General features: G+C 37.8%; 1 long non-coding RNA gene across 1 annotated transcript; it reads left to right on the forward strand.

Annotated features, from left to right (window-relative positions):
• The first annotated feature begins 1 nt into the window (after position 1).
• LOC136244569 (uncharacterized) lies at positions 2-869 on the forward strand. Its single transcript, XR_010695441.1, has 3 exons — positions 2-27; positions 101-389; positions 497-869. It is a non-coding gene; the product is annotated as an uncharacterized lncRNA (long non-coding RNA).
• Positions 870-18,941: the final 18,072 nt, after the last annotated feature.

Consider the following 18,941-nt stretch of genomic DNA (forward strand, 5'->3'; position numbering starts at 1 on the left):
TGCATTTGATTCCACCCTTCATTTCAGGTACAATTAATTGTCTACAGAGCATAGCAATCAGCATATGTGTATCAGTAACTTACATTGAATGCTATTTTAGATGAACATTGTAAACATGGAAATTCATGGAATCAAAATGATCCTATTGCAAATAATTGGATTGCTGGTACAGGTGTTGTGATTTATAAGCAAAACCTTGCTATGCATGACAAGACAAGGAAAGTGTACTACAGGCCAACTGTCGGGGATTGTTCATGTCGATACAACTTTGATGGGCAAGATTGCTTACTTTTTAATTTAGATAACAAGAGGTTATTTTACTATGGAATGCTGTTTAATTATTTGCACCTCATGATTGAAGGAAGAAACCCACTGATAGCTTACCAAAGGTACGTTGCATCTGTGTTCCTTCTATGACTGCACTTTGAGAAATATTATACTTTTGTAAACTATATACTTTTACTATTTACCTACGTACCTTTAATTTATTACGTAGATGTCTTCAAAGAACATATACATGCTTTGGAGAGGATGCCACACCTTCAATACATTTTTTGAGAAAAGCATGGTATGCTTTTAGTAGGCTTTTAGATATACCAATTGATGAGTCCTTTGCGTGTGAAAACTGTGGACCCTGTCCTGACATAATAGTATGCGATGGAACAATGATTGGCATGCTGAAAGATCTTATGCTACCTATAAAAAATTGTTATTTGGATGAAAGTAAATTAGCACCTATTAAAGGAAGTTCACATGTTGATAGAGTTTTGATCAAGACCAAAAAAGCTCGAGATTTACTACTGCAATATTCTTGTTTCAAAAGAGATAGAAAGCCAATTGTTTGTCCTCAAAAGCTTACTGACGTAGAATTTAAGTAGCTCACTGAAATACTACATTCTGATGGTTTTATAGCACTCGAAAAACTGTTACTCAAAATTGAAGATGAACGCCAAGAAAAGTTAGCACCTTTGCTATACAGAAGGTTTTTTTCTGAAATTGCAAGAAATGCACCAGCATGTGGAATGGTACAAATCGCAGGATGTATAGAGGCATGTGATACGCTGAAGAAAGTTGCTAATAGATCAATAGATGTATTTATGCCACAAAACAGCTACTATTGGAATTTGCTGTCAAAAAAGGCTCCTGTTATTTCATCTTTCTTGTCGCTCTGCCATCAACATATTTCTTCTGAAATTCCTCAAGAGGTTTTTGATTTGCTGGGTCATATATCTGTGACTATACAAGCTCCATTTAAAGTCTCAAAAGCTGACAAGTTCCATTATCCTGAGCCAAGCAGGACAAATAGTTTAAGCTATTTTCCAAGTTTACCACAGTTACATGGAAACGCTGTATACCAGATTGACAAATCCAGAATAGCAGCTGGCAGTGATGTTTGTAATAAAACAAGTTCTAAGCATCCAACGCTTACTCCTGGAATTTTTACCATATACTGTCCCCACGCAATATGCAGAGAGCCAGTCTTTTTTCAAAACACTTCTTTTTATGTTGACAGGTTTCATTGGAGAGGGCACGTAGGATGTCTATCTGGCTACTGTCTGGATCAATACAATACATTGGATACAAAGAGCTTGAATTCACAAGTGAATGAGCAAGCAAATGCTGGTATGCAGCGAATCAAGAGGCAACTTGCATATATGAAGCATTCCAACTTTGTTTTCCATCTAAAGCTGTTTCTTTCAATAAAAAAACAGTGACAGTAAGCGGAAACTTTCCTTGGAAAAAAGTTGCTGATGTTTCTTTTACAAATTGCTTGGACACCATCTTACACAATCATATACTAGTAGAGTAACAAGTCGCTAACTATTTATCACTTTGCTAATTAACTTTGATTACGTATGTAGAAGTTCAATACTAAATTCAACACTATGACACCTCATAATCACTTGAAATATGTTACACAGGGTTATTTTGAAAATGACGATATACAGTATATATTACTGTACATATTTGCGTGCGCAGCAGTTTAATATAATTATTGATGCACACCATCTTATACGTATAATAGTAGTAGCTATACTGTAGCTATTTATAAATTTTTAGATTTTAACTTTGCTCTCTAAGATGACAGATCTTTAATAGTAGCCACCCTAGAGTGGCTCCACAATTGGTTTTAAAACTATAAAATTGTTTTTAGAATTGAGTAGCAGAAAGAGTTCATATTATGAACTCTTGGTAGCAGTCAAGTTTGATTATTCACTAATTCAGTAAGTACGTAATTAGTTGCTGAATTAGTGATTAAGGTATAAAACGCCTCAGCATTTAACAAAGAAAACACAGTACAGTGAACTTGCAAAATGCGTGCAATTATATGGCCAGCTTAAAATTGCCAAAAGTGGCACAAATTTTGACTATCTCAAAGCTTGCCAAAAATGGCAATTTTGAAACAACAAATAACTACCAGTTTTGGAAACCGAATTCCACAATCGATTAGTTTATCGTCAGTTATAAAAGCACGATTACAAGTATTGCCAGATTTGGTAGCTTTGGAGTGCCATTCATTGTGGCTGCTCAAAGCTAAACAGAAGTTGCCAATTTTGGAAACTGTGATGACTTAACCTGAGTTTCCATTTTTAGCAACTTTTGAACTGTTCGGAAAATTGCCAAATTTGGCAATTTTCTAGTGACCCTTCGAGCAGTTCAAAAGTAGCCAAAATTGGTAACTTCTGGTTGCCAGAAATTGCCACTTTTGGCAATTTCTTGGCAGGCCGAATGTTGCCACTTTCGGCTTGTTACATACCTCAGGTGACTCAAGGCGCCGAATTGGTTGGCAACTACTAAACACTGGATCAGCTATCTCTGGAAGTAGATATTCTCTGTAGAAGGATCTTAGCTTGGGATACACCGTTGTCCAGAGTTTTTCATCGCGTTCAATTCGCTGTAAAGATGTTCCTTGTGGTGTCCAGATAAGAAAGTCACACCAGGGTAACTGTGTAATTTCTAATTGGCCTTGCACTTGGTAATAGTAGTTGTGTGTTTTCTTTAGCATGACTTGACCATCTGTTAAAGAACTACAAAACTGGTTAACTTCCTGGCATGCGACTTCAGGCGTCATTGTTCTCCCAGAATATGGACATTTTATTTCTAATAGACCGAATCGTCTTCCTTCAGCCTGGGTAGGATCTTCAACAACACCATCAGGAGAAGCAGCCAACCACGGATGCGTTGTACTTATATGGATACCAGTTCTACTGACTTGGTATGATGGACCAAACTGCTTGGTTATGTGAGTCACATACCACTGCCTTGCGGTGTCTTCATGTGATCGTCCCCATTCTAGTGCTGGAATTGTACCTGGAGGTGGTTTGTACAAGATGGTTTCTACTAGTTTTTCAAAGTTTTTACGACGTTTTATTACAGTGCCAAATGCAGATGCAGTCAGGCGTGGTCTTCTGAGGTGCTGCCATAGACTGTTGAGGGATGGATCTTGGTCCACAGTTTCTCTCGTGAGTTCAGTAGCCTGTTCCACTGTGACTTCTAAAGATGTTAGGTATTCGTTGCAGATAAGCCGCAGCTCGTCTTGACTGGAGTTGGTTGGAGTGATTGCTTCTGGCCCATAATCTTTATCAGTAATAGCTGGTGTGAGATGGTATCGCTTTTCAATTCGGGCTTTCTTGTATGCATCTGAAGACTTTCTCTGGGTGTCACGCTCATGTTTACGTTTACGACGGTTTGAAAATGTCTCAGTGATAGTTGAGCAGGATCCAAACAGGCGCTTCCAAGTGGTCTCAATCCATCCTGGACCTAAAATCATGGACAATCCTGCTGTCATGCAACGATGTTGGAATGATCCTGACTGAATCCTGTTAACTTGCTTTCCACCATCCATCTTTGCTCTGATCGACATGTATCATTCACTCAAGTTGGTTGTGCTGTTGCTGATGAGCTGAGCTGCTTTGTTTACCAGACGGTCACCAGCTCGATCTATCTCAAAGAGAAGGTTAGGTGGCAAGTCATGCAGATTAACACTGACTGGTGTTTCTTTTGCAGCTTCTGAACACCAAGATGGATCACAATCTTTGTGGTATCCTAAATAGTGCTTTGGACCTGCTCGAAGATCATTTCGTAGCTTTGTGATGTTGTTGGTTTTAGAGTGGTTCCGAATAGCACACCTTGCACCATGTGTGATTTTCATAATGACAGATTTGGTTAGACGACCTCGTCCACGGAAAGATGGAAAGTCCTTTGCTAACTGCTCTAGTCGGCCCCGAAAACACTTAACAGCGTGATTTGCACACTCCACCTTCTCAACATCTCTGCCATATGACTTAACTGTTGTTTGTATGGTGTGAAGAACAGAACTGTCTCCATCTCCAATTACTTCTGTATATCGAAGACCGTGCATACTCTCAGATTGTCTAAATCCTGTGGCAATAATATCTGATTCCATAGATGTAGATGATCCCCACCAGTTTTTAAAGCATTTGTGATCAGGTGGTTTGGTATGTTTCTTGTGTGCTATAGAGCATACTGCACAATACTTGTTTTTTACACCTATGTACAGAAGCTTTTTGGTAGCAGCACCAAATATGACTCCTACTCCAGAATTCGCATTGTAGGAATGCCCGTGGGACCTTTTGGACCATCCTCCATCAACTATTACAGTAATAGCTGGTATGTCATGATGGTATTGATTGTTTTGTATTGCTAATTCTCTCTCTTCTCTTCCAGCTTCCAACATGAGTTCATTCAAGTAGTCCTCAAAAGCTGATCCCAAGAGCCTCTCGATGTCGATGAATGTTGGCTTGGATATTGAAGGAACTCCAATGGTACACATAACCTCCTCAAGGTTACTATGACCACCACCTACTGACATCTGTCCCATCACAGCAGCTGCATTAGCTTCGTAAGTAGACCTGATAGTCCCTTCTGGTGTTTGTAACTAACTTGTTACTACAAGAATGAATATTTTGAAATATATTTAAAGTGTATGTAAGAAATTGAATTATAATTATTTTTAAATACATTCCTTATTTAAAAGAAATTCTAGCGTGGCTGTATGATACACAACGGAAGAGTCTCACCTGGAGCTTCGCTTGTGCAACACTTCGTTTTGCTCCACCTCGCATTTATAGCGTTCCTGCTAGCTGTAATAACTCGTCGCTTTGTTCGCTTTTGCCTTCGAGACGTACTACCCATTATAGAAGTATTATTTAAATAAGTCGCCGTAACTAACTGTGTTTCTTAGCGCACAAGACAACCGCTTTTTCGTTCACTTACCTTTCAAACCGAGTTATTGAGTTACGCGCGAAGAATCGTTTCCATTCATTATTATATTGGAGGGCGTGCGCTTTACCTGAGGCACTTTAGCCGCTTGACCGCCACCTTAAAGGGCTCATTAAGGCAAATCTCAGTACCAAGTTTGGTAGGAATCCGATAAACGTTCACGGAGTTATGACCGATTATTTGCGTAAAATAAGGTCGAAGGTCTGTCACGCCCACAGGGTGAACCGCTTGAAGGAATGAGCTGAAAATTGCTATGTAGATGGAGTAACTATCGTAGGAGTGCCTTTTTGTGGTTTGAAAGGAATCCAGTTAAAGGCCATCGAGATACACAAAACCCAATCTGTGTCACAATTACGCGATCGATTTTTATGAATAAAAACTATTAGTTTTTACGCCTACTAGGCAAACCGCTTAGAGCAGTGAGCTGAAAATCGGTGTGTAGCTGGAATAATCATCATAGAAAGTATTTGCAGTAGTAAAGAAGAATCGGATTACAAACCACTGAGTTATGATTCCAAAGCCAACTACGTGTAACATATGCGAGATCGAGATACTCTAATAGAACAGTCACCCTAATAGAGCATTCAGCTAATTTATTTAATCCATTATAGAATTTATTTTTTATTTTTTAGTAATCCATTATAGAATTCTATTACATTGCAAGTTATTCTGTAGGGAGTTCAGCTGCAAACAGTTAACCTTATAGACAGTTCAGCAAGAAGCAAGTCACCCTATAGAGAGTTCAGTTACAGATATATCGCTGTAGTGATTCAGAAGAATCAGAACATTTCAAGTCACACTGAAGAGAGTTCAGCTATAAACAAGTCATGCACCCTGTGGAGGGTTTGGCTACACTCTCTAGAGAATTCAGCTTCAAACAAGTCACTGTGGAGAGAGTTCAGCTACAAAGAAACTACCCTTAAAGAGTTCATCTATACAAACAAGTTAACCTATAGAGACCAGCTGCAAACAAGTAACCCTGTAGAGATTTCAGCTACAGACAAGTCACTTTATAATTTATACAATGTTCAGCTACATACAAGTCACTCTGTAGAGAATTTTGCTACAAACAAGTCACAGTGTAGAGAGTTCAGCAACCAAAAAACCACCTGTAAAGAGTTCAGCTATACAAACAAGTTACTCTGTAGAGAGAACAGCTAGAAACAAGAGAGAACTCAGTTAGAAGAAGTTGCCCTTTAGAGATCTCAGCTGCAAAGAAACCCTGTAGAGAAATCAACTACAAACAAATCACTCTGCAGAGTGTTCAGCTATAAACAAATCACCCTGTAGAAAGTTCAGGTACATACAAGTCACCCTATATAGAGTTCAGCTACAAAAAAACATCACTCTGTAGAGAGTTCAGCTACAAAAAAACCATCCTGTAGAGAGTTCAGCTACAAACAAGTTACCCTACAGTGAAATCAGTTTGAAACAAGAGATTTCAGCTACAAACAAATCAACCTGTAGAGAGTTCAGCTATGAACAGATCACCCTGTAAAGAGTTCAGCTATACAAGTCACCCTGTAGAGAGATCAGCTAGAAGAAGTCACCGTCTACAGAGATCAGCTAGAAGCAAGTCACCCTGTAGAGAGTTCAGCTACAAATAAATCAACCTGTAGAGATATCAGCTAGAAACTAGACACAATATAGGGAATTCGGTTACAAGCAAATCACCCTGTAAAGAGATCAGCTACAAACAAATCACCTTGCAGTGAGTTCAGCTACAAACAAATTACCCTGTAGAGAGATCAGCTACAAACAAAACACCGTGTAGAGACTTCAGCTACAAACAAATCAACTTGTAGAGATTTCAGTTACAAACAAATCACCCACTGTAGAGAGATCAGCTACAACCAAATCACGGTCGTGTACTTTCGGGCCATTCCAATGTATAATAATAAAGAATAAGCACTTGGCACGCGAAGCGCGCCAAGTGATTATTCTTTTCCGTTTTGGCTTTTTGTAAATTAGAATTGGTGAATTCCAATTGCATAAAATTCCATTTCATTGCTACGAGTAAATCGACCTTAGCTGGATAGAATTAACAAAGGTGCACAACGAAACGTTTAACTGCAGATCTGGTTTGTTGCGTTAATTGCAGGACTTGTTGAGTCCCTTACTGCCAGCAGTAAATATTTTTAAAATTCGCAGCTGACCTTCGTCGCACGTGACAATGCGTAGGCCCTGGCCACCTGGATCGATTCACTAGGAGCTGAAGTGAGGAGCACAGATTGAAAGTAAGTAGCAAAAGTAAAACAAGTTGAGATTATTGTTTTAAAAAGTCAGGATCATACTAGCTACACTACTTTCTCTAAATAAAACGCACCACTTGTGTGGTATCAATATGGTGTAGATCTCGCGTGGCTGGATCACTATACTACCTCTAGTGAGATATCCAGTGATATCCAACTTTTTCTTACAATGTGGGCTAGATTTATAGTAGGAGAATTCAAATTGATGTAAACTCTCCCACCAGTGTGGCACTCTACAAAGGATCTGACCAAGGGCGTCAGAGTACCAGGGAGTGACACATAGGCACTCACTGTAGGTCAAGGCCACCAAAATTGTGCTAATTCAATGGTCAAGGGTAAAAGCTTCCAACCCACAATCGAAAAGTACTGAAATATTGTCGTCGCTAAGTCACCAGTCAAAGGTCGAAAAGGGCTCTTAGTCACAGGTCAAAGTGAAATTTTGGCCGGTCAAGACTTTGACCATGGTCGTAGATCTACCTACAGCGCATACCTACATGTCACCCCCTTGAGAAGACTGACCACGGTCGCAGATCTACCTACAGCGTGTACCTACATGTCACCCCCTTGAGAGTAGGTGTGACCAGCGAGGCTCTCACTTTTTGGCTGAAAATAAATTTTGAAAAACTTGTAAACTAGATAAAGCTAACACTAAAAGTAGTAAACATGGAATACTTAGCATATATTTAATGGCAACAATTAACCAGAAACAACACTTATTAGGCACCAGCCGATTATGTCGGCATAATTTAAAGCATAATAGGTGGCCAAAAGCATCAAGCACAATGCCAGCATAATAGGGACGATGTTTGAAAAGTTAATTAAATGCGCAATACGCGCGCCTGAAAGAAAGCAAATATTCACTGCCAATAGTATTATTAGGGCATTTTATAATCAAAAACACGTAATACAACTTATTAAACCGTTTCTTTGTTGGTTATTCACACTTTGCAGAAATAAGATCGAGATACTCTAATAGAACAGTCACTTACTCTAATAGAGCAGTCAGGAAAGGCTGATATACTCTAATAAAACATTCACTTCTAGAGCATAATTTTGATTTTGAAAGCATAATTTTGAGCATAATAGGCTTAATTTTTGAGCAATGCTCAAAAGCATAATAGGTAAAATTTTTGGGCATAATAGGCCGGTGCCTAACACTTATATGTGACCGGATTTGCAAAAAGGGGTCTTCCACACACATCCAATTCTGTGAACTTGGAAGTCCATAACTTAGTGTTCAAGCAACATGTTACTCTGACATTTTCCCCATCTATTAAGCTATATTGGTACTCACAGTTTACCAAATTTCAAGTCATTTGCTGTATCCAATCTGAAGTTACGAGCGGTGAAAGTTGGTAAATTTGATGTGTGTGGAAGATCCCTTTTCGAAAATCCGGTCACATATATCTTGCAATTAGGTTAGGTAATCCTAAGGCTGCAGCACATGTTACTGTCAGACCTTCAGTGCTAGTCACTGTAAAGCACTAATATCTAACCTGTTTTTCACTCAGAACAGCTTTATTCGACTTCGTCCATATTAAGCTCCTCTAATTGTGACTACTTTGGAAACATTTCTGACCAGTTTATCTCTTATTATATTTAAATGGTTAAAAGGTACTTTTTGATCACTGACCAGTTTTATCATTGAACACTTGTCGGGCCAGCTAGCTAACTAGCTAGCACCTTTTATACAATGCCCCCAGACCCCCCTAGACTGAGCCTTACCACTTTCACTTTTACTCTGACGCCCCTGGATCTGACTATCATTTACTTGTCGCAGAGGTGTTACTCCAATGTGTGCTGTAATCTTTTGTCCTCGGTCACAAAAAAAAGAAGACAAACAAGGGATTTCCAGTTTGGCAAAGGCCAAATGTCATTTCTAAATTGTTACATGATGCAATTTATAGCTGGATTATACAGTGCCAACATCAGAAAAAGGCTCTGTTCACCATGCTACAGTACTACACAATACCCTTGACTCCTGTCTACATTTAGAATTCACTCATTCATACCAGAGATTGGCCATGTAGTGTGACATGTTTTTGTGCGTGTCAGTGATGCCCAGTTGTTGGTGTTGATGTGTTTGTCTGAGAAATAAAGTTCACTCACACTGCTCCAGTATAGTCTACCTGAGTCGCCTGTCTATTTAATTTGGGACCTTGCAAAAGCTGCCCACCTAGTTTCGTGTAATTTGGACCATTCTTAAAGCTAATAACCAAACAGTAAAGCAAATATCATGTCTCATGTAATTGGGTTGACATCAGAGATTTATAGTTTGTATGTGTACACTGGTGTGGGACATCAAGGCCAAGTGGTAAAGGGGAAATAATTGAGTAAAATTTCTTGCTCAAGGAAACTATATGAGTAAAATTTCTTGCTCAAGGAAACAACACCAAAGTGGCGTAACCAGTAAAGTTGGTATTGCACTCATGGTCACTGCCCTAGGCAGTAAAAGTACATTATCATTTTGCAACCAACTACCAAGTGGTAGTTACTGTTAGTAGAATAAACAAGCCACCAGACAGGTAAACAGCTTAACTCTCTTTTTGTGTATTAATCTAACCCAAACTTCATCATAGTCAATAAACTACAAGCCACATGACTAAGTTGGGCTGTCCGGATAATAGAGGTTTGGATCAGTTTTGGGGGTAACGCGTTACCTACGTAATATAGTTACTGTAACGAGTCTAATATTATGTAATATTATTACCACAAATAATGAAATTACTAATCTCATCCACTAGCCACAACGAAGTAATGAGGCCTACTGAATGAAGCTTATTCACCAGCTTATGACTTATATCCAAGATTTGCACATTGTCCAACAACGCAATCATGTCACATGATAAGGTGGTAGTTTCACACATGACAGCTTAAGACTGTGGACAAAAAGTAATACAATATCAGTGGCGGATCTAGATGGGTTTCTGGGGTTTCAATAGAAACCCCCTTTTAACTTTATCTCATTGGCAGTCTAATACATAAAAATTGTTGTACTGATAATTTGTCATAGCAAACAACTATATACCACTGTATTTCAGTAGCATGCATGCAGTTGCACTAAACTAACACCATTTATAGCTATTAAACCCTCGGCAACACTTCACTTTTCATGCATTAAAAACTATCGAGATACTCTAATAGAGCAGTCATGTAACTACTTTAATAGAACAATCAAAGCTACAGCTTGCAGTCACCATATTTGCCCTATTGTTAGCTATAGTATTTACAGTTTAAAGCATTGGATTTATTGCAATTAGTAACTAAAAATAGTCTAAAATCCGATCTCAGAGCTTCTAAAATCTCAAAATTTTCTGAAGAAATATCATCAGATGCTTTATTCAGCTGTACCAACTTTTAGAAACCCCCTTTTAACAATCTTATATCTGCCATTGAATATGTAATATTATTATAGTTACTTTATTTTTGGGTAATATGTAACTGTAACTAAATAGTTCTGTTGTAAGTAATAGGTAACTAGTTCCTTTTACAATGTAACTGTCCCAACATTGAGTAGGATCCACACACTATACACGTATTACACCTACATAGTTTGCAGGACATACAGTCACTTATACTATTCCAACTCAATGAAATATGCTTGAATTATATGCAGCTCAAAATAAAACAAGAGTTAATCCCATACAGTACTATGATCCACATAGCTACAGATAAGTACAAGTATATAATACAAGACTCAACAGTTATTACAAGGGCGGATTTAGGGGGTGCTTGGGGGACTGAAGCACCCTCTTCCAAAATTTTACAATGACCAAGCTAGGAAGCTTCTAGAAGCTGTAGTACTGGTGCAGTTGCTTTTTATACACAAATATGGGCAATGAAAAGATGGAGAGAGCAAGGAGAATAGCTAATCTTATCCAAGAATTACTGTGATGGGTTCAAAATTATACTTTTGGAGTAAGTCTTACTTTAGAAGCTGCTAAAATCGAAATACTCTAATAGAACAGTCAACTACTCTAATAGAACATCCATCATTAAAACTATAATTTTCAAGAAGTTACCAGAGTGTAAGCTGAAATTAAACCTATTCTTCTACACCTGTGCACTGCTACCCTCACCATTGTAGAGAATTCTATACATGCTGAGTGCACATGCACTCCACACACTGATGAGTCTACTTGCCCTCTCCACTAAGTTTATTACCAATCTGTCATCACAGAAAAGGCCTCTTCAATTCATGAGACAATCAAAAAGAATACCTATTATTTAGCTATCCGTCACCTAAAGAAAAAGGCAAGCAGCAGAACAAATTTAAATATTGAAGCATGACATTGAACTCTTTTCTAGTTTATATATTGTCATGTAGCGTCAAGATGATGGTATGGCAACATTCTTTAAACGTGAAAACCATCCCTACCCACCCTCTCTTTCTGACAGGGAAAATTGTGACTAGTAGAGGAGTCAGACTTACTCAGTCTGCTACCTGAGGAGGCAGAAACAGAGCCTCCAGTTGTGTTTGATGCCAGTTACTAGATACTGCCATAGTTCACCTTTTGCCCACAACTGGGGTTAGTACATACCTTTGACGAATATGCTAGCAGTGTCTTCATACCATACCTAAAAAAGGATCTAGAAACTTCTACTCAAGTATGTCACGTCATTTTTTTTCTGTTTTAGGTAAGATAACCATGAGTACTGCAGGTAACATATATAATGCAGCCAAAAAGTGGAGATATCCAGGGGTGGTGCATAGGGGCTATGTACACTCCTCTCATGTAAATCAACAAAGGCTGTATGTAGTTGTTTTGACATCAGATTAAACAAATTAATATAGATTAAACAAATGTGGGTTGTTTATGGCTATAATTTGCTTCTGTATAATATTTGCATGGTGCATACAACTCTAGCTGCAATGCTATACATGTTACAATGAGTCACAATTGCTGAAAAAGCTTTTCATGCTTAAAGCCTAACATAGTGTATTGCTACAGTAATTAATTTTGTGAACTGATTATAGGGAGATTATGATCATGTATCCCTTAAATACTTGCCACTCAAAGTGTGGGGGAGCCTGAAGGCATAACTAACTAGACAATTAATGTTTCACAATTCTGTAGGTTCTTTATAGCAAAAATAATGTGTTCCATGAAAATATACCTATACAGCTAACAACTTCAAAACACATGGTATCTAAAGGTACATGCCATGTACTCAAAATTCTCTCAGGTGCATTCTCAGGTATCAGAGAATAACCCCTCAGGATGACGAGAACTTTATTTCAGGCTTGTATTTTCACAGGGGCAGGTCTAGGATTTGTAGAAGGGGGTTTCCAGTGGTAGTAGGACTCAGATGTGGGGGTCTGGGGGCGCAGCCCACCAGACGCTGACAAGATTTTACTTTAATGAAACTTACGTTTAAAATCTATAATATTATACAGAGTTTCTGATCTACTGATGTTCACTATAGCATTTATTATGTCGTGTTTTCACCAGTAGTTACGCATAGTTAGCTATGATAGATTGATATACTGAATCTTTATGATTAACTTCAAGTATTTAGCTAGCTTTGTAGCTAGTCATGCATGATCAACTTTTTGCTTCTTCATAGCTTGTAGTCTTGGTAGGGATGCAGAAATTATGCCGCAGAATAATTTCAGGCATATGTGTGTGAATCAGGAATTATGCTAGCATTTTGAAGTGATTATAAAACTTGACAGTAGGAAAATCTGCAGATTGTTAAAAAAATTGAGATACTCTAATAGAGCAGTCAATGAATGTTATTTACTGTAATAAAGCAGTCACATTGAAAAGAATTAATTACTCCAATACAGCAACCAGCTAAAGAATTCAAGACTATTTGAAGCTTAAACATCAATGAAAATGACCTGATACAACAATAAACTGGCATTATTAGCCAATTATGGTGGCATAATTTTGGGAATAATGTGCAATTCTCAAAAGCATAATAGGTGATTTTTTGACAAAAACATCATGCTCAATTTTTGGAACATAATAGCCTCATGCCTAAGTCTTGGAAGGTTTACTGCTATGTCAATTACAGGGGTGGAGAACAGTACTCTAACTTAACAGAACAGCTAATCTAACCTTACAGATCAGTACTCTGAGGGGGAGGCAAAGCTATTATGAAGTGGTTAACATTCAGGAAGTATATAAGAATTATTAACTGCACCTTAGTGCATGACTCACAATATTAGGACATATATGCCTCCCAGAAAAATTTTGTAGGTTGGGATTGAATTTGAGGACAATATATTTTTCAGTGGTGCTTGCATACATGAATACAGTATTCTTCATGCAATGATGTTCATTAAGTACTGACAAGTAGATATAAATAAATGAAAGGCCTTTGAAATAAAGTTTAATAAGCACACATATATTTGTAAAGATACATCTTTAGTAGTAGATTGGTTTAGATAAATTTTTTTTTTTTTGCATCTAAAATTGTGAAACTAGTATATTCTTTAGTGTCTCAACTGAATGTTCTATTAGAGTAGATGAGTGTACTAGTAGAGTATCTCGATCTCATACTCTCAAAAATACTTTTGATCCTTGAGATTTACTGCAAGAATAGTGAAAGTATCAGTTAGCGGATGGGCATTGGTGAGTGTGATTCTTGTGTTATGTCCTATGGACTTATAGTTGTAGTTAAGGAAGAATCAGTATAATACTAGTTGCCTAAGGTCTGAAGTAAACCCAGCCCCAAAGGGGTTTCTGGAAACCCCAGAAACCCCCTATAACTACCCCTGTTCTCAGGTGCAGTTCTTGACTATTGTATCTGGCAAAATACACATTTCATATGTATTACAGTTGTTGTTAATGTATTGACTGAGATTTTGATTTATAATTTAAGGAGAGTTTGTCAAAGGGGGTAAGCACATGCATCCATACACACTCCTTAAATGAAGTCCTGCTAGTATACCCCATTGTAGTTAAAACTGTTGGTAGAACAATCATATATGAGCTTTGTTCAACTACCTCAAGAGAGGAGGGTACATACCTTCATGTTCCACTCTGGACATCTCTCTACTTTTTGGTTGTATATGTGTCCTGCAGTGCTGTGTACAAAGATTCCTACTTTCAGTCTGTAAAAAGTGCACAATCTGCTTGTTTTTGCTAGCTATGCTGCTCTATGATCTACTAATTGAATTAATCCTTATTATAATAAATCATAACCATTGTTAGTTAATTAAGAAATTACTCAAACCTCAATCTCAGAAAAATGAATTCTAAAAATTTTTCTGTGAGAGCATGCCCGCAGAACCCAGGGGTGGATCCAGGAGCTGACAAGGGCAAGGGCACAAACAGACTAAGTTGTACATGGCTGGGGAGAGCACATTCTCTTGTCATTTTGAAGCAGCAAATAATCACTTCTTAGTAGTGTGTGAGTTTACATGCAATAATATGCATATTATTTTTATAAGTTATACAAATTTTAGTTCTGACAAGGTTTCATGTCTCATAATAGAAATCACTTATGTTTTTTCCAAAATCCCAATAGAACGCTCAACTAAACACCATCTTATAATCCTTTTCCAGCCTCAAAAGAAGCCTTAGAAGTTGATTTGGAAAAGTTTAGGTCGACTAGCCAAGATGAAGTCAAAAGGACTTGATAAAGGTACTTTTTAAAGAACTGAAATCTGCCATTTTAAGCCATTTTGTTCATCTTATTATTATTTTTATTTTTTCTCACAACACTAGAGCAAATGTGAGTACATTTTGGGGATAACAACTAATTTCCTATGTCTTTCTTCAGGTCCATGATGGTATGACCTATTTTTAAATGCGTATTACAATGATGACACCCATTCTCAAGCAATTTATCTTATTGTAAGTTCACTTTTCCATTGATCTTTTGACTTAGTTTCTGCAAGGGTGTTAATTGTGTTAATAAGTATCCAATCTATTTATGTTAATAAGTTCATTTGGAAACCTTATATCATTATCTATATTTAACCACAGTATATTAAGTTCATACCAGAACAATGCCGGTACAATGTTGTTGTGTACAGCTGCATGCTTGACTTAATTGTGATTCCATAGCTGCACAAATCAAAAGCTATACTATTGCTGACCACAACATGCTATAAGCTGCCTATAGTTGGATATGTCAAAGCTGTATAGTACAAAGTACATTCAATAGTATGGAAACATGTTTGCTACATAACATTAGCTGACTACTTAATAGCTACTGTACATGATTACTAATTTAATATACATGTTTAGTACTATGTAGAGGTGTACCGATGTGGTTTTTTTGCATGTACTGATATCCGATATTGATGTCACCAAAAGAAGCCAATAACCGATAATTGATCCGATATTTGCATTATAGTTAAAAGTGTACATTTACCTACCCTACAACAACATGTGCATATATTCATTGCTATACTCTGCCTGTGGTGGTACACAGCTTGGGTTTCTATTGTGCAATCCAGACAATTAGGCACCCACAAACATTTTTATGTATACTCCCATGAAGCCTTATACGGATATTTCTGCATTACTTTGCATTCTAATGGTTTGTGAGAAAGCTGGTACAGCAAGTTTCCTTGGTTATCCTGTGACCCTTATTTTTATTACAAGGTACTCTATAACTGCTTCATTTATACAGACTGTGATAAGTTTTCCAGCAACAGATAGTAGATTTGCGTGTATTTATATGGCTTCTTGTAGCGTAGCGCTTGTTTCAGTGTGAATAATAAACCACTGGCACTAAAGAGCCACATGAATAATGTAGAAAACCAATGTACAATCCGTTTATGTACAAACTATTGCTAGTGTATAAATATCGGTAGTGATATCGGCCCTCCTGCTGTTCTGTACCGATACCGATATTGGTAAAAATTACCATATTGGTGGCCGATATTATAGCCGATCCGATTATCGGTACACCTCTAGTACAATGTAATATCAAGTACCACCAGCACCTCTTATTATCATGTTAGCTTTCCATAAATGGATTTATAAAAGTAAATAAACTAGTGTAAAAATAATTTTCAAAATTTAAAACATGGGAATAGAGATCGCTGAAAAAAGTAAAGAAACACACTGAGGTCTTTATTTGGACTCAAATTAGCAGTTATACAGAAGCATTTTCATTGCTTACTAATTATTTTCAGTACTTATCTGCCCCTAATTATATAAAACTAGCTGTACCATATCCATTGAGTCCAAATAGAGATCTCTGTGTGTTTAACATGCTAGCTTGTTTGACCCTTGTTTTACTTTTATTCAGCAATCTCTATTCCCATACATTCATTTATGAAAATTATTTTTACACTAGTAACATGTTAATCAAAAGAATCATGGCTCCTCTACAAAGGGGAGGAGGCATTTGGGACCGATTCGCCATTGGGACCCACAGACAAAAGACCAAATTTGATCACAGAATTAGAGTATTAATCAGCTTTTACTTTTCTCATTCTCTAATATAGTACACAGCTGATAGTACCCCTGTTGAAAAGTCTACTGTCAGAGCCAGTTGGACTGTTGCTACTGCAAGCATTTTTACAGTAATTATGATGTGACATAATTTATTTATTTAAGTTACCACTCTAACATAGTGTGTAACTACATGTCAGTGTGCAGCTACCACTGTATGTGTCAGTGGGTAGCTACTATCTGTGTCAGTGTGTACATGCATGTGCCAGTGCATAGGCGGCAGAAAAGGGGGGGGAGCTAGGGGGCTGAAGCCCCCCCCACCCTCAGAATGATATCACACCGAAATTATCTTTCTTGAAGTGGGGCTGAAAACCGTGATAAAGATCGAGATACTCTAATAGAGCAGTCAATGTAATAAAGTAGTCAGTGTGTAGCCAGCTATGTACGGATTTTTATGTAGTCTATTAGCTAGAAATGGTAGCTGGTGAGGTGGAAAGCTCTTGTCAGTTGGTTGTGACCTTTTTTTATTTATTTATTTACTTTTTTTGGTCTCACCTTACCAAACTATAGAAATAAGTCTGGGTCAGCCCAGCCCCCCCTCATATCAACTACTTCCGTGTCAGTGTGCAGCTACCACTGTATGTGTCAATGGGTAGCTATTATCTGTGTCAGTGTGTACATGTATGTGTTAGTGTGCACTTGTGTACTACTGTATGTGTCATTGTGTGCACACCATATATGCCAGCGTGTACAGTATACTGCTGTATGTGTCAGTGTGTAGCTACCATTGCAAGTGTTAGTGTGTAGCTACGTCAGTGTATAAGTACTATTGTATTATACGTGTGTGTGTATACCACTGTATGTTTCAATGTATAGCTACTACTGTATGTATCAGTGTGCAGCTAGCAGTGTATGTGTCAGTGTGCAGCTAGCAGTGTATGTGTCAGTGTGTAGCTACCAGCTTGTTGTCTCACAAAAGTGTTAAATATTACCTAGAGCATGACATTATTAGAAACCTTTTGAGACAGAAAAAAACTTGTCAACATAGTGTCAAAAACATGCCGACCATCTGTGCTACCTAGAGGTGTGACAGGATCACATGGCCAGCATCACATGATCACTAACCTTGTGGGATTGTCTCCGTGTACCATATGACCTATCATGTAACTGAAACTTGCTACCTATCATTGCAAGGGTGAGTAACAATATTCCTGTACAAACAAAATGCACGTAATTACAATATTACACTACAAACACACTGTCACAGGAAAATAGAAAAAAATTATAAGCAAAAACTACTACCATAAAAAATATTATACATTAATGGTAATGCCCTGCTAATTCTACTAGAAGCCGGAGTAGACACACACACATGCACCCGTTACCCCCTTCGGGTCATGCGGCCTTTCCAATTGGAAGGGAAAGACAGCAGCAGGAAGTAATTAGCAAGCTGAAGGGACTAAAATAAGAACTATGTATATGGTTATAAATCAAAAGTAGGTATTTTTTTGAAAATGGCTATCTCAAGATTCAATCAAATCCTTGTAGTAAATTGTAAATGAGTTGAGATGCACAATATGAACTATAACTAACTATTTTATACTTTCAGTGGTGCAACTCACTGATTAGCTGGCTATTTTTGTCTAAGTTTTACAGCCAATCACAATTACAACTAGCCAAAAGTCATAACTAGCTTTTGGCCCCTTTTCTATCCCCATACCAAAAGACCCATTGAACTCCACTATGACAATGTCCACCAAGCTGTGCCTATCCTAAGTGCAAACTTCAGTTTCCCCCTGGGAGATTTGCAAACCCCCCACAGGAACCGGGCACCAGGTTGGTGTGTACTAAGTGACCAGTATACAAAACTTTTCGGAATTTTCAACTAGAGTAGGGACCAGGCACAGTTTTAAGGGGGTTTCACTGCTTCATATTAACTGTAATTAAACTGTCTCAGAATGAACCCCACCCCAAATGGGCTTTTCTCCCTTTGAGTTGGAAACCAGTCAGCAAACTTTCTAGAATGCACATGCATAAAACAAGCTGGAGGGGGGGGGGGGGGGGGGGCAGCAGCAAAAGTGGA

This window comes from Dysidea avara, chromosome 14 (genome assembly GCF_963678975.1).
Source record: "Dysidea avara chromosome 14, odDysAvar1.4, whole genome shotgun sequence".
Lineage (NCBI taxonomy): Eukaryota > Metazoa > Porifera > Demospongiae > Dictyoceratida > Dysideidae > Dysidea > Dysidea avara.